Source organism: Berghia stephanieae, chromosome 9 (genome assembly GCF_034508935.2).
Source record: "Berghia stephanieae isolate SIO BIC M18660-M18661 chromosome 9, UCSD_Bste_1.3, whole genome shotgun sequence".
In the NCBI taxonomy this organism is placed as follows: Eukaryota; Metazoa; Mollusca; class Gastropoda; order Nudibranchia; family Aeolidiidae; genus Berghia; species Berghia stephanieae.
Window position 1 is genome coordinate 22,367,452 of NC_088368.1, and position 12,622 is coordinate 22,380,073.

The 12,622-nt window shown below is 38.1% G+C and overlaps 1 pseudogene across 1 annotated transcript; it reads left to right on the forward strand.

The window, feature by feature from the left end:
• Positions 1-326: 326 nt before the first annotated feature.
• LOC144979322 (putative transporter slc-17.2 pseudogene) lies at positions 327-3,296 on the forward strand (annotated as a pseudogene). Its single transcript, XR_013646662.1, has one exon. The product of XR_013646662.1 is annotated as a putative transporter slc-17.2 pseudogene (transcript).
• The last annotated feature ends 9,326 nt before the right edge of the window (positions 3,297-12,622 follow it).

The following is a 12,622-nucleotide window of genomic DNA, read 5'->3' on the forward strand; positions in this document are numbered from 1 at the left end:
CGAGGTCGGATATTGACATTTCCGGTGATCGTGGCTCACTTGGGAGACATTCCTAATAAAAAGTTTTTCTTTTGGCGACTAAATCAAAAAGTAATTGCAGATTCGTAATCAGCTACCTCGAAATTGTCAGGTTTACGCGTACAGATCATATTTTAATGCTCAGATTAAAATAAAAACATAATTGTTTTGATTTTTTATTTCAACGCAGACTACAGATTAAAAGTCGATTCGCTGTGACACATCTCACATAATATTATGGTAGTTTAAAGAAAAACGCAAATAATGATAAAAATAATAATAATAATCATCATAATAATAATAATAATAATAATAATAATAATAATAATAATAATAATAATAATAATAATGATAATAAAAATAATAATAATAATAGTAGTAATAATAATGATAATAATAAGAACAATAATTATAATTATAACAATAATAACAACAACAATAATAATATTGATAATTATCGGCCGGTTGAACATGCGATTTGCCCCTTGCGTGCCGATCGTTTGGGCATGTCGCGACGTGTAATTGGGCCATTAATTTGTAGTGTCCATGTTGTGTTAGTGCAATAAATTGTTTCGTCTCTTCTCAGTTAGGTTAGTCGACAAATGGAACCGCCTACCTGCAACAGTTGCCGACGCCCCTTCATTGCAGGCATTCAAGTGCCGTCTTGATGCTCATTGTGAAACAGAAAAATACTGTTTGTAAAGTTAAATTCAGACACCTCCTTCCACTATGTGGCATGCCCAGTTTTGAGAGACTTGAATTATATACGTTCACGAATGCACAAGAGCAGATAAAAGGCTGTAAAAGCCTACACAAATCTGGACTTATATCATATCATATCATATCATATAACGGCGCACTCTTGCGTGCACGCACTGTGTATCCAAAACGTAGCACAAAAGAATGTTCCATGCCTATCTCCTTTTTTATATTCTACTGTGCAAACGTGTGACCAAAAAACAATAAATGCATATGTGTGCCGTAAGCACATTTAATACTACGGTTCGCAGCGTGGTGACGAGAGGCGGCAGTTACTCGTGTGTACGTATAAGTGCAATTGTTTGAAAGTGATTGTAAACTATGGATGATCATTCCGCAGAAAAAGGTGAGAATTGCAAATGATTACTACTGTGTGACCCAATCTCTCAATTATTCTGTCTTGATGATTCCGGTAGTTACAAAAACCCCTTAGTGGAAAGGAACCTAACCACGCCCCTCGGACAGTCTGAACATTTCGTAAGATTGTTTACTTGGTCAGTTTGCGCTTTACTAGCATTGAATATTATTTTTAAAAGACATGTTGCCACTTTATTTCACTCATCAAATAACAAGTGATCAACAATTTCACACTATTATAACAAAGTGAAGAAATTAATTAGTATATCCTAGCAATAATTTTCATTAATCCTTCACCCGGTCTCCTACAAATACGAAGTGAAATCGTTATTTTAAAAATGATTATCAAGAAAAAATAATCTTGAGTCTTGGTGTTCGTCTTGTCACAAAAGTCAAGCGAGGTTAAACGTGGTGAATGGAAGTAGGGAAAGATAATCAAAGTAGGTAGGAATAATCCTAATTCTATAAAATCTAAAACGAACGCTTACAATATTATTGTTGTTTTTTTTTCAATTTCCAGTCCCATTGGTATGCTCTCAACGATTAACACTTGTTTTTCTCACCTTCTTCGGGAAATTGTTCGTATATTCGGCGAGGGTCAACCTTTCTCTTGCTTTACTCTGTATGGTACGGAGTGACGTCAATTCAAATATTACGTCAAAGGTCCATCAACCATCACCTATAAGCAGTGGCACCTTATATAACACAACAACATCTATTGCTGACGTCCATTTTGACGGGATCATTACGTCACAGCAACCAAGTAACGACAGCATTATCAAAACACAAATAGAATATGTTGGTGATGGGCACACGCCATCGTCATCGGATGATGAATTGGGCGGCGGGGAGCTGGACTGGAACAAAGGCCAACAGTCTCATTTGCTGTCCATGTACTTCTACGGTTACATCCTCACGCAGGTTCTTGGTGGGTGGATGTCATCGAGATTTGGTGGCAAGAACCTGTGGGGAATTTGCCAGTTTATCAGTAGCATCTGTACTATTTTAACTCCCGTCAGTGCACGTACTCATCTCTACCTGGCATGTGCTGTCCGATTCATCTTGGGATTCGTAGCTGGGGTGACCTTTCCTTCCGTCCACACTCTCATTGGAAAATGGGCCCCGCCTTTGGACAGAAGCAAGATGGTGTCCATCTCTTTTACAGGTGCGACGGCAGGGACAGTCCTCACTCTTGTGGTCTCTGAATTTCTGTGCGAGTATGGGTTTGACAATGGCTGGGGGTCGATTTTCTATCTGTGTGGAATTTGTAATCTGATTTGGGTGGTGCTCTGGTTCTGGCTGGCGACAGACAGCCCGGCGCAAAATAAACGGATTTCAGAGAGAGAAAGGAATTATATACAAAATTCCATCGGGAAAGGAGTGGCGGACGTGAGTCCAAGAGTGCCTTGGGTGAGAATTCTCTCATCTGGTCCACTGTGGGCGATAATAATTGCCAGTTTCAGCAGCAATTATTTCAGCTCTACAATGCTTACTTCTCTTCCCATGTTTATGAAAGAAGCAATGAAGTTTGATATCAAACAAAATGGAGTCCTCTCATCTCTCCCTTATCTGGCCCACTTTGTGGGAGCGATCGTGGCGGGATACATGGCTGATAAAGTCGTCCAGAAGAGATGGCTTACGGTGACAATGACCAGGAAAGTGTTCCAGTTCACGAGTCTGACTGGCATAGCTGTCTTGTTCGTTGCTGTGGTTCAACTGGATTCCAGTCAACGATATTGGGCTGTCCTGTTCCTGTGTCTGGGCATGGGTGCCAAGAGTCTAAAGATGGGAGCCTACGCAGTCAACCACATAGATCTGGCTCCTCGCTACGCTGGTCTTCTCTTCGGGATCGCCAACACAGCGGGGTCGATGTCGGGAATCATTACGCCTTTAATAGCAGGGGCATTAACTCCTAACAAAACAGCGGAGGAGTGGAGCCACGTGTTTTATGTCTGTGCTGCCGTCGGCACAGTTGGTGCCTTTGCTTACGTCTTTCTGGCTGATGGAGAACTTCAAAGCTGGGCAGCGTCTGTAAGCAACTTAAACGGAAATGCTATAGTGGCAGAGGAAAAAATACTACGAGGAGATGGGCAAGGCCATGGGTGTCAACACGTTGAAATGATTGATAGTAGAACAAAGAGAGTATAAAAATGGAGATGCTCGGTAATTTCTCTCTCTCTCTCTCTCTCTCTCTCTCTCTCTCTCTCTCTCTCTCTCATTCTCTCTCTCTCTGTCTCTCTCTCTCTCTCTCTCACTCTGTGTGTGTGCTTGTGTGTGTGTGTGTGTTTTACTTGTTTGTTTTTAATAATGATTTATTAAAATAAATTTATTGAAGCTTATTCTTAGAAATAATTATAATAATTAAGTTTATGACCACCGTTCATTTACCCGCAATAGGCCCCTTGTACGGAATGACATGCCCAGAGAATAAGAGAAGCAAAATCTGTTGATAGTTTTAATTTAATATCTTTATAATGTACACCCTAATTACTGTGACACTTTCGTGATTTTATAATACGATATAACAATGCTGCTTTTGTTGTAGGTATACGTTTTATATAGACGTCTATGTAAGTTTCGAATATTTATTAGTAATGTGCATTGAGCATCATACAATCATGAAAATGAGATAAAAACATGGCATGTATTATTATTATTATTATTATTATTATTATTATTATTATTATTATTATTATTATTATTATTATTATTATATTATTATTATTATTATTATATTATTATTATTATTATTATTATTATTATTATTATTATTATTATTATTATTATTATTATTATTATTATTATTATATTATTATTATCATTATCATTATTATTATTATTATTATTATTATTATTATTATTATTATTTATTATTATTATTATTATTATTATTATTATTATTACTATTATTATTATTATCATCATCATAGTCATCACCATCATCATCATCATTTTGACACATATGCCCTTCCTGTGAACGAGACTTTCCAAACAAGAGAGGCCTTGCTACATTCATCAAGGCCGGTGGTGCGATGGTGGAAAGACTGTAAGATTGCGCAAAGGATCTCTCGCGGACCTAATTGTCCAAAAACAAAAACGCAAAGACAAGGAAAACGAACTTCCTCGTGTGACTATCGAGGGCATACAATTAGACAATGTCAACTCCTTTGAATACCTTGGTAGCCGTATCCCGTCGTAGACATCGTTAACTTATAGCCTGACACTGACCAAAAAATGACGTCAAAATGCCAGTCTTTGGCCACAAAAGAAAACAAATCGTGAGTTGTATTCAATAGTTCAATCAATGTGACCACTTGTTTCCTTGACTAACGACAACTCACTAGGCGGTGCAAAAACCAAATAATGACGTCAAAATGCCAGTCTTTTTGGGTTTCAGTGTCAGGTTATAACTTAACTATGGCTACGATCCAGTGCGATGGTGACGAGAGGGCTGATGTTGAATAGAGAATGTCAATAGCACAAACAACATTCAACTCTCTATCCCATAATATGTGGTCCGATCACCGTCTGTCCCGCATAAGAAAATCAAGTTGTATGTCTCTAGTGTCTGCTCTGTCCATGGTTGCGAGGCTTGGCGACTTGCAGAGGGTGTAACCAAAACTGTGAATGGCTTCAGCAGCCGATTTCTTTCCATCATTAGGGGAGAGGACTACAGAGAAACCACAAAACGCCCCGAATTCGACCTGGTAGCTACAGTGATGAGACGCAGGCTCCGCTTTGCGGGGCATATCTTACGCATGGACGCCGACCGCCTCCTTGGTCGAACTTTTATGACCTACTTGAAGACTCAACAACTAGACCAGCAGGCAATCTACTACATGGGCTGGATTCTATGCCCATTGACGAAGTTGTGACTCTAGCCAGGAACAGACGTGCTTGGTCCCAATATGTGGACTCCCTGTGACCGTGACACTTTTATGTTGATGTAGCATAGGACCTTGGCAAGGTGTTGTAGTAATTTACAATGCAACTCATATAGACATCATCATTTTCATTATTATTAGTGTTATTATTATTATTATTATTATTATTATTATTATTATTATTATTATTATTATTATTATTATTATTATTATTATTATTTATTATTATTATTATTATTGTTATTATTATTATTATTATTATTATTATTATTTATTATTATTATTATTATTATTATTATTATTATTATTATTATTATTATTATTATAATTATTATTATTATTATTAAAGGAAGATGCTACATTTTCAATATTCAGAATATAATATGCAATTGTTCACCTCTATTCATTATCAATATCATTGCCATCTTTATTAAAAGCCTGCCAACTAAATCTGCTCTCCTGTCAGTTTTTGAGTTTTTATTTCAGTGAATCGACACAATGATGTCAATAAAAACAAGTAGATCTAGTCCTTCGAGCCCAAGGCCACATGGAGCAGCCGGAGTTTATCCCAGTTTCTATAGCGTTTAATAGACCACAACAATTACTTGCAATTACTTTGAATAGGTCTCTAATCTATTGCCAAGTATTCTCCGCAGTTTCTATCCAACCTGCCTGCCACCCAATCACTGCTGGATGGACTATGGGACTCAGAAAACACCCTGACTGCACCTTAGATCAATCCCGGCCTCTTTGCATTGAATCGAGTGCTCTACGACTAACTGAGCCATTGGGATCGCCTATATTTGACTTTGTATCCCACATGAGAGCATTAAAATTGAATAATCTCTGATGCGCCAGTCTTGGAAAATTTTCTAAAATGTCAGTTTGATAGATTTAAAATTCAAGATGTAGACGTCAATATTTGAGCTCTGTTTTGTTTTTGTTTTCTAGTCTTCTAGCATAAAGATGCCGTGCACACAAGACCTCGTCAGTTGTAAGAAAGGATTGAGGCCGACGTGCATTTATTTTCATGCAGTTCTGAAAACCCAATTCATTGCTGTAATGGAAATCTCAAAAAATGACGCAGAATATTGTCCAATACTACAATATTAAACAAGGCGCATAATCGGGTTCTGATGTCAGACCTGCATGTATGTAGATAACATCGATAGAGGCAATATATCGTACTGACACTGACGCAACAGCTATCTTGACTTTTTTTTAAAAAGATGTATCATCCTCAGTTTTGCACGCGAAAAGACGCGCGTTGAATATCTCTTTGTTGCATGAATCTATTTTTAGTGAGTATGGAAACTCTTTTAAAATGAAAATGGATTCAGCTCCTGAATCTCCAAAGTTGAACTAGAGGAAATGTAAAGGGTTTACGGAAAAGTCAGATAAGCTATAATAACATAGACGTGACAATATTGGGAGCTTCGTCCGGGATTATAATAATAATTTGGAACTTCATCTAGTCATTTTGATATTAAATATAACTGGGGGCTCGTATAACCTGTGGTAGTTATTAACTTATAAGTTTAAACAGTTACTCTTAATTATAATTGAATGCCTCATTAAGTTACAAAAGTAAAATCAAATTCATCCTCTTCACTAAGCTACTCATTTTAATTGATGTTGTAAATCTGTTATTATTATGATGTATTACTATTTCATGCCTAGTTATTAATACCTGTTATAATTACTGAATGTGTTGTATGTATTTATTGTGCACCTTTATCGTGTAATTACCCAGTCGATGACAAACCTTACATATTGAGAAAACAAATAGTATCTTGTGGTTACTTTGAGAAAGGACTTTAGGAAAATTACAGCCAGGCTTAGTACAGGGTAACAGGCTAGCCTTTTGTAGTTATTACCTATATATTTACCCATAAGAATGCATACTTAAATCTCAAATACCTATCCCTCACTAATCAGTGTTAACGATCGAATTCTGATAAAAGAAAAATCTTACCTCACTTATCGATGACAAATAAATACATAAATAAATATCACATAAGTAAATAAATAATAACTGAAGGAATAATATCAACAGATTAAGTGAATATCAAACTGCAAGCGTCAATCACTCACTATTAAGCAAATAAATTAAATGCTAACCATTTTAATTTTCTGTAGCCGATCCTTGTCGCACAGCGCAATTTTAACCCCCCCCCCCCCCCCCCCCCCCCCCCCCCATATCGTTCGTAATCAAACTCAGAAATAAGAGTTAACTCCCTTTAACACTGGTCTCAAATACCTGCCTTACTTAAGTCATTTCCACAATGGATCGAATCAAACTTCGCAGAGAACTTCGTGTTCTGGCGGACGAAATGGGAATGACAGATCAAATGGAAATAAACAATTTCATTAATGAAGAATTAGACAAAGAGGATGCTAGAGAACTCGCACGAGAAGAAATGAGGAGAGAAGAGAAAAAGGAAGAAAGGAGAAGAGTAGAGGAAAAGGAAGAAATGAGGAGGGAAGAGGACGAAAAGAAACGTGATTATGAACTACAAATGCGCACACATGAGCTCGAGATGCAAAGAGAGAAGAGCAAACAAATGGAACTTAAAATGGAGACGAGAACCCGTCACTTTTAAGTCACCGCCACTTCATACAAGAACCACTTCAGATCAGCAAAGAAGCAGAAGTACGAAACATATGCTCAACTGACTGATCGACTTAGATTTTTACTCCAAAGATGGCTACAAATGTCACAATTTTTCTGCTTCTTTGCTGATCTGAAGCGGTTCTTGGATGAAGATCAATACTCATAGAATGCTTTTAATGAATTAAAACCCGCATTATTATTATTTGGCTAATTATGTGTTATCCTGTTCTTGTATGAGGCAAATCTGTTTAATTATATAAAAATACTTTACCTTAACGGAGATTAATACCTTCCTTCTGAACCTATCTATCCTTATACAACGTGCTAATTTTCTACCACTCCACTATTACCTATTTCTTTAAACTTAAACATTCTATTACTATCAGTCAAAGTGCTAAGAACTTTTTAACCATCACTAAATTGGAATAAAAGTGGCACCCGGCGCTGTCTATGGGGAAAATTATCTGACTCCTATCTATACCTATCCCCTTCCTTGCCATCATCCTACATAGACGTGACATTTCCCAGAGACAAAAAACGAAAGTGCCTGAAGCGGGGCTCGAACCCGGGACCTTCCGGATCACAGTGCAATGCCTAAACCACACGCCACTTCGCCCCCTAAGATACGATAACTTACTTAGAAGTGTGCCGTATATAATAATTTGAAGGTCCAATATCTAGGAAACAGAAATGGTGGAGACTGGACGACCGGTTCATGAAGAGGCATGCAGAGATTAGCCTGCGGACTCCTGAGGCAACCTCTATGCAAAGGATACTTACTTACTTAGGCCGCCCCTTGTGACGCCCAACATGAGCCACAAGTCTTCGCCATTCTGTCCTGTTCTCCATGAGTGTACGCAGCTCCCGGGTGTTGTCCATTCCTGTGTCATCAAGCAGACAGTTAATGTATGATGTATTCTGCCTGCTTGTGGTTCCCATAGCACAAGACTGCTTGTAATCTCCTCCATGCGTCCCCAGCAGTGCCCCGCAAGTCTCAGTCTTCTCTGTTGCATCTTCGAAGTTACTGGGGGGAGGTCTAACCAGGATGCAAAGGATGGCTTGTTTTAATAAACACAATGTTAAGTTTTATGACAGATTGACAACCGTGATGGACGAAACAGGATTTACCCCAGACCGTATCAGACGAATCAGGTGTTACGACTATCCAAAGACCGAGCAAACAAATTGCAGATACTGGTGCTAAGAGAGTAGGGCATGTAGTCTCTAAGGGAAAAAGTGATCTTGTTACAATGTGTTGTACAGTGAATGCTATTGGTAACAGGTTACCACCGGTTTGTGTTTTTGTAAGAGTAGGTGATAAGATATACTAATAATTATGATGATGATGATGATGATGATGATGATGATGTGATGATGATGATGATGATGATGATGATGATGATAATAATAATAATAATAATAATTGATATGACGATAATGATGATGACGATGATGGTGATGATGATGATGATGATGATGATGATGATGATGATGATGATGATGATGATGATGATGATGATAATAATAATAATTAATATAACGATAATGATGATGATGATGATGATGATGATGATGATGATGATGATGATGATCATGATCATGATGATGATGGTGATGATGATGATGATGATGATGATGATGATGATGATGATGATGATGATGATGATGATTGTAATGTAGTTCTTTTACGTCCGTAATTAAAGGGAGTTAACCTATAAAGAAAATGTGTTGTAATAAATATCCTGAGTGACTTGTCTTGTGAAAAAAAGAATGTGGGAATAAAAAACATGGCTACCAATCGTTAGCACAATGAGTCTTGAAGGGTTTTTTTAATATATCGAATTACGGAACGTTACATTAGCGACGATGTAAAAACACAAGTTAGTGTTGAACAATTTGATACCTAAACCCTATTAATTTCGTCATATCACTTTCCAATATACCTAGTCTAGAATCAAGTCATGGCAAGCGGTGGTTTACTCCAGTTTCCGCCATTCCCTGTTAGAGAGCACGAGCTATCCGTTGGTATTAACTTACAAACAACTACAACTACAACAAAGAGTCCCCTAAGAGAGACTATCGGTACTCTGATTTCAAACGGAATCAAGGAAAGGATACCAAACCCAAACAATCAACATGCAGAAATTTTGGGAGTCCATTCCCTCATAAAGTAGATGTGCTATAATAAATGCCAGAAGCAAAATCATTTTACATTTGTATGTAGATCGGGTATGCAGAAGAAATATGTTACAGAAAAACTGGACACGTTTTCCATCGAAGATCCATCAAGTTCGGACGAAGATTTGTTCCATGAAAATTCCAGATCAAACACGATACCAACAGTAAATGTACTCATTGGGAAAAGCAACATCAAATTCTGTATAGACACAGGTGCCTCTGTAGATGTCCTGACTGAGAAAACCTACCAATCATTGACACCAAGACCCGTGCTACATCAGAGTTCGAAACAAATTTTTGGATATGGAAATAATGGAAGTCTTGCCCGAAAGGGTGTTTCGATGCGGAGGTAGCTCATAAGAAAGAAAAAACTTCCACAAAACTTCAAATTCCCCTAATCTGCTTTCAGAAAAAAACCAAACTTGCCAGGAACTAAACCGTGTCCAATTTATAAATCAAGTCACCATCTCAGATGACCTTTTCAAGGGATCAGGCAAACTTCACAAATGTCTGTAAAGCTTCATATCGACGACTCAGTGCAGCCGATTGTCGAAACAAACAGGAGAGTACCTTTTCCCATAAGAAAAGACATCGAAAAGGAACTTGCATAATTAGAGAAAAATGACACAATTGAAGATGTTGACGGCCCAACGCCTTGGGTCAGTCCGATGGTTGCGGTACCCAAGAAAACAGGGGGTGTAAGACTGTGTGTCGACATGAGACAAGCTAATATGGCGATTAAAAGAGAACGACATCCTATTCCAACATTAACGAACTTATCACAGTCTTCAGGCGCATTGACTTAAAACAAGCGTTCCATCAGCTGGAAGTAGACGAATCAAACAGGTTCATTACAACATCATCGACTCACGTTGGGTTGAAGAGATATACGAGGTTGATGTTCGGCATCAATGCAGCACAGGAGATTTTCCAAAAGGCCATGAGTGACATGTTGCACGATATCCCTGGAGTAACGAATGTTATGGACGACATCATTGGTCGTGGCAAAACACCCTCGACAGACTTCTTGAAAGAGGTGCTAGGCTAAACAAAGAGAAATGCATCTTTGGAGCGAACAAACTATCATTCCTTGGACATGAATTTGGTAACAAAGGGATCTACCGTCATGAAGAGAAAGTAAAGGCAATCCAGAACACAAAACAACCAACATCAGTATGTATCTGAGATCAAATCATTCCTCGGTATGACCCAATTTCTTGCAAGATTCATCGAAAGATATTCCTCCATTACTGAGCCATTACAAAGAAAGACCAACCCTGGAAACGGGGAAAGGAACAAGAGGAAGCTTTCAATAAGTTGAAGGAGAAATTAGCAAATGCAGAAACGATGGCCTACTTTGATCCACAAAAAGATACGTAAATCATTGTTGATGCTGCACCTTGTGGGTTGGGAACAATGATTACTCACGAAGGACGAATAGTCTGTTATGCCAGCAGATCTCTTACCGATACTGAGAGCCGCTACTCACAAAAAGAAAGAGGAATGCTCGCTGTCGTATGTGGAATTGAGCGATTCCATATTTATCACTGATAACAAACCATTTTTGGGAATAATCAAGAGCAACAAACCATGCACTCCACGCATTGAAAGATGGAGACTACGCCTGATGCCGTAAGAATTTCCTCTGATCTACAAGCCTTGAAAAACTGAGCAAAATCCAGCAGATTATCTCGGCAGGTTTTCCTTTAACAAACTTTAAATGGAAAATGTTGGCGAAGAATACATAAACTACGTCACAAAGTCATCAGTCCCAAACGCCTTGTCATTGGATGAAATAAAACAAGCAACAAAGACTGACAAAACATTTATTGATGTCATAAAAGCCGTACTGTCTAACAACTGGAACAGTCAAAATGTAGCCCCATTTGAGAAAATAAGACATGAACTTTCAATCTATGATGGTATTGTTCTTCGTCAAAACAGAATAGTCATCCCAGAGAAGCTTCAAGGACATGTAATTGCCTTAGCCCATGTTACTCACCAAAGAATCGTGAGAACAAAACAATTTCTACGAGAAAAGGTCTGGTTTCCAGGAATTGACAATCTGGTCGAACAAGAAGTGAAAAACTGTTTACTCAGTCAAGCAGCTTTTGTTGGCATAAAGCCAAGAGAACCATTATCAATGGCACCCCTACCAATTTCTCCATGGTGTGACCTATGTGCAGATTTCATGGGACCATTTCCAACTGAAGAATATCTTCTTGTTGTTATCGATGACTTCACTCTACATCCTCCAAAACAACATGCCTAAAGCTGAACCAAATATTTGCAAGATTTGGTGTTCCAAATATCTTTAAAACCGACAATGGAGCACCTTTCAATTCAGCTGAATTCCGATCTTTCGCTCTCAATGTTGGCTTTCAACATCGAAAAATCACACCCCTGTGGCCCGAAGCTAAAGGAGAAGCCGAACGCTTTGTTCACTCTCTAAAGAAGCTCATTCATACTTAAATTGCAGAATCCCAGTGGAAAGAACAAACTTTCTACGACAATATCGAGCTACACCACACAGTTCCACAAATATATCACCCATGAAGCTTTGACTGGACGAAAAAGAAAACGCATCTTTTCCAAATCAAGATCGTGCAAAATCCATATGAGGGTGATGAAATGATCTACAACAAAGACATTGAATCAAAATCGAAGCAAGAATTGTACGCAGACATAAGGCGTAAAACTTCCACACAAATTCAAAATCGGTGATGCAGCGTTAGTACGACAACACCAGCAGAACAAACTAATGCCCCCCTACGACCAGATATCATATTCGTGGAAAATGTAAAAGGAAGTA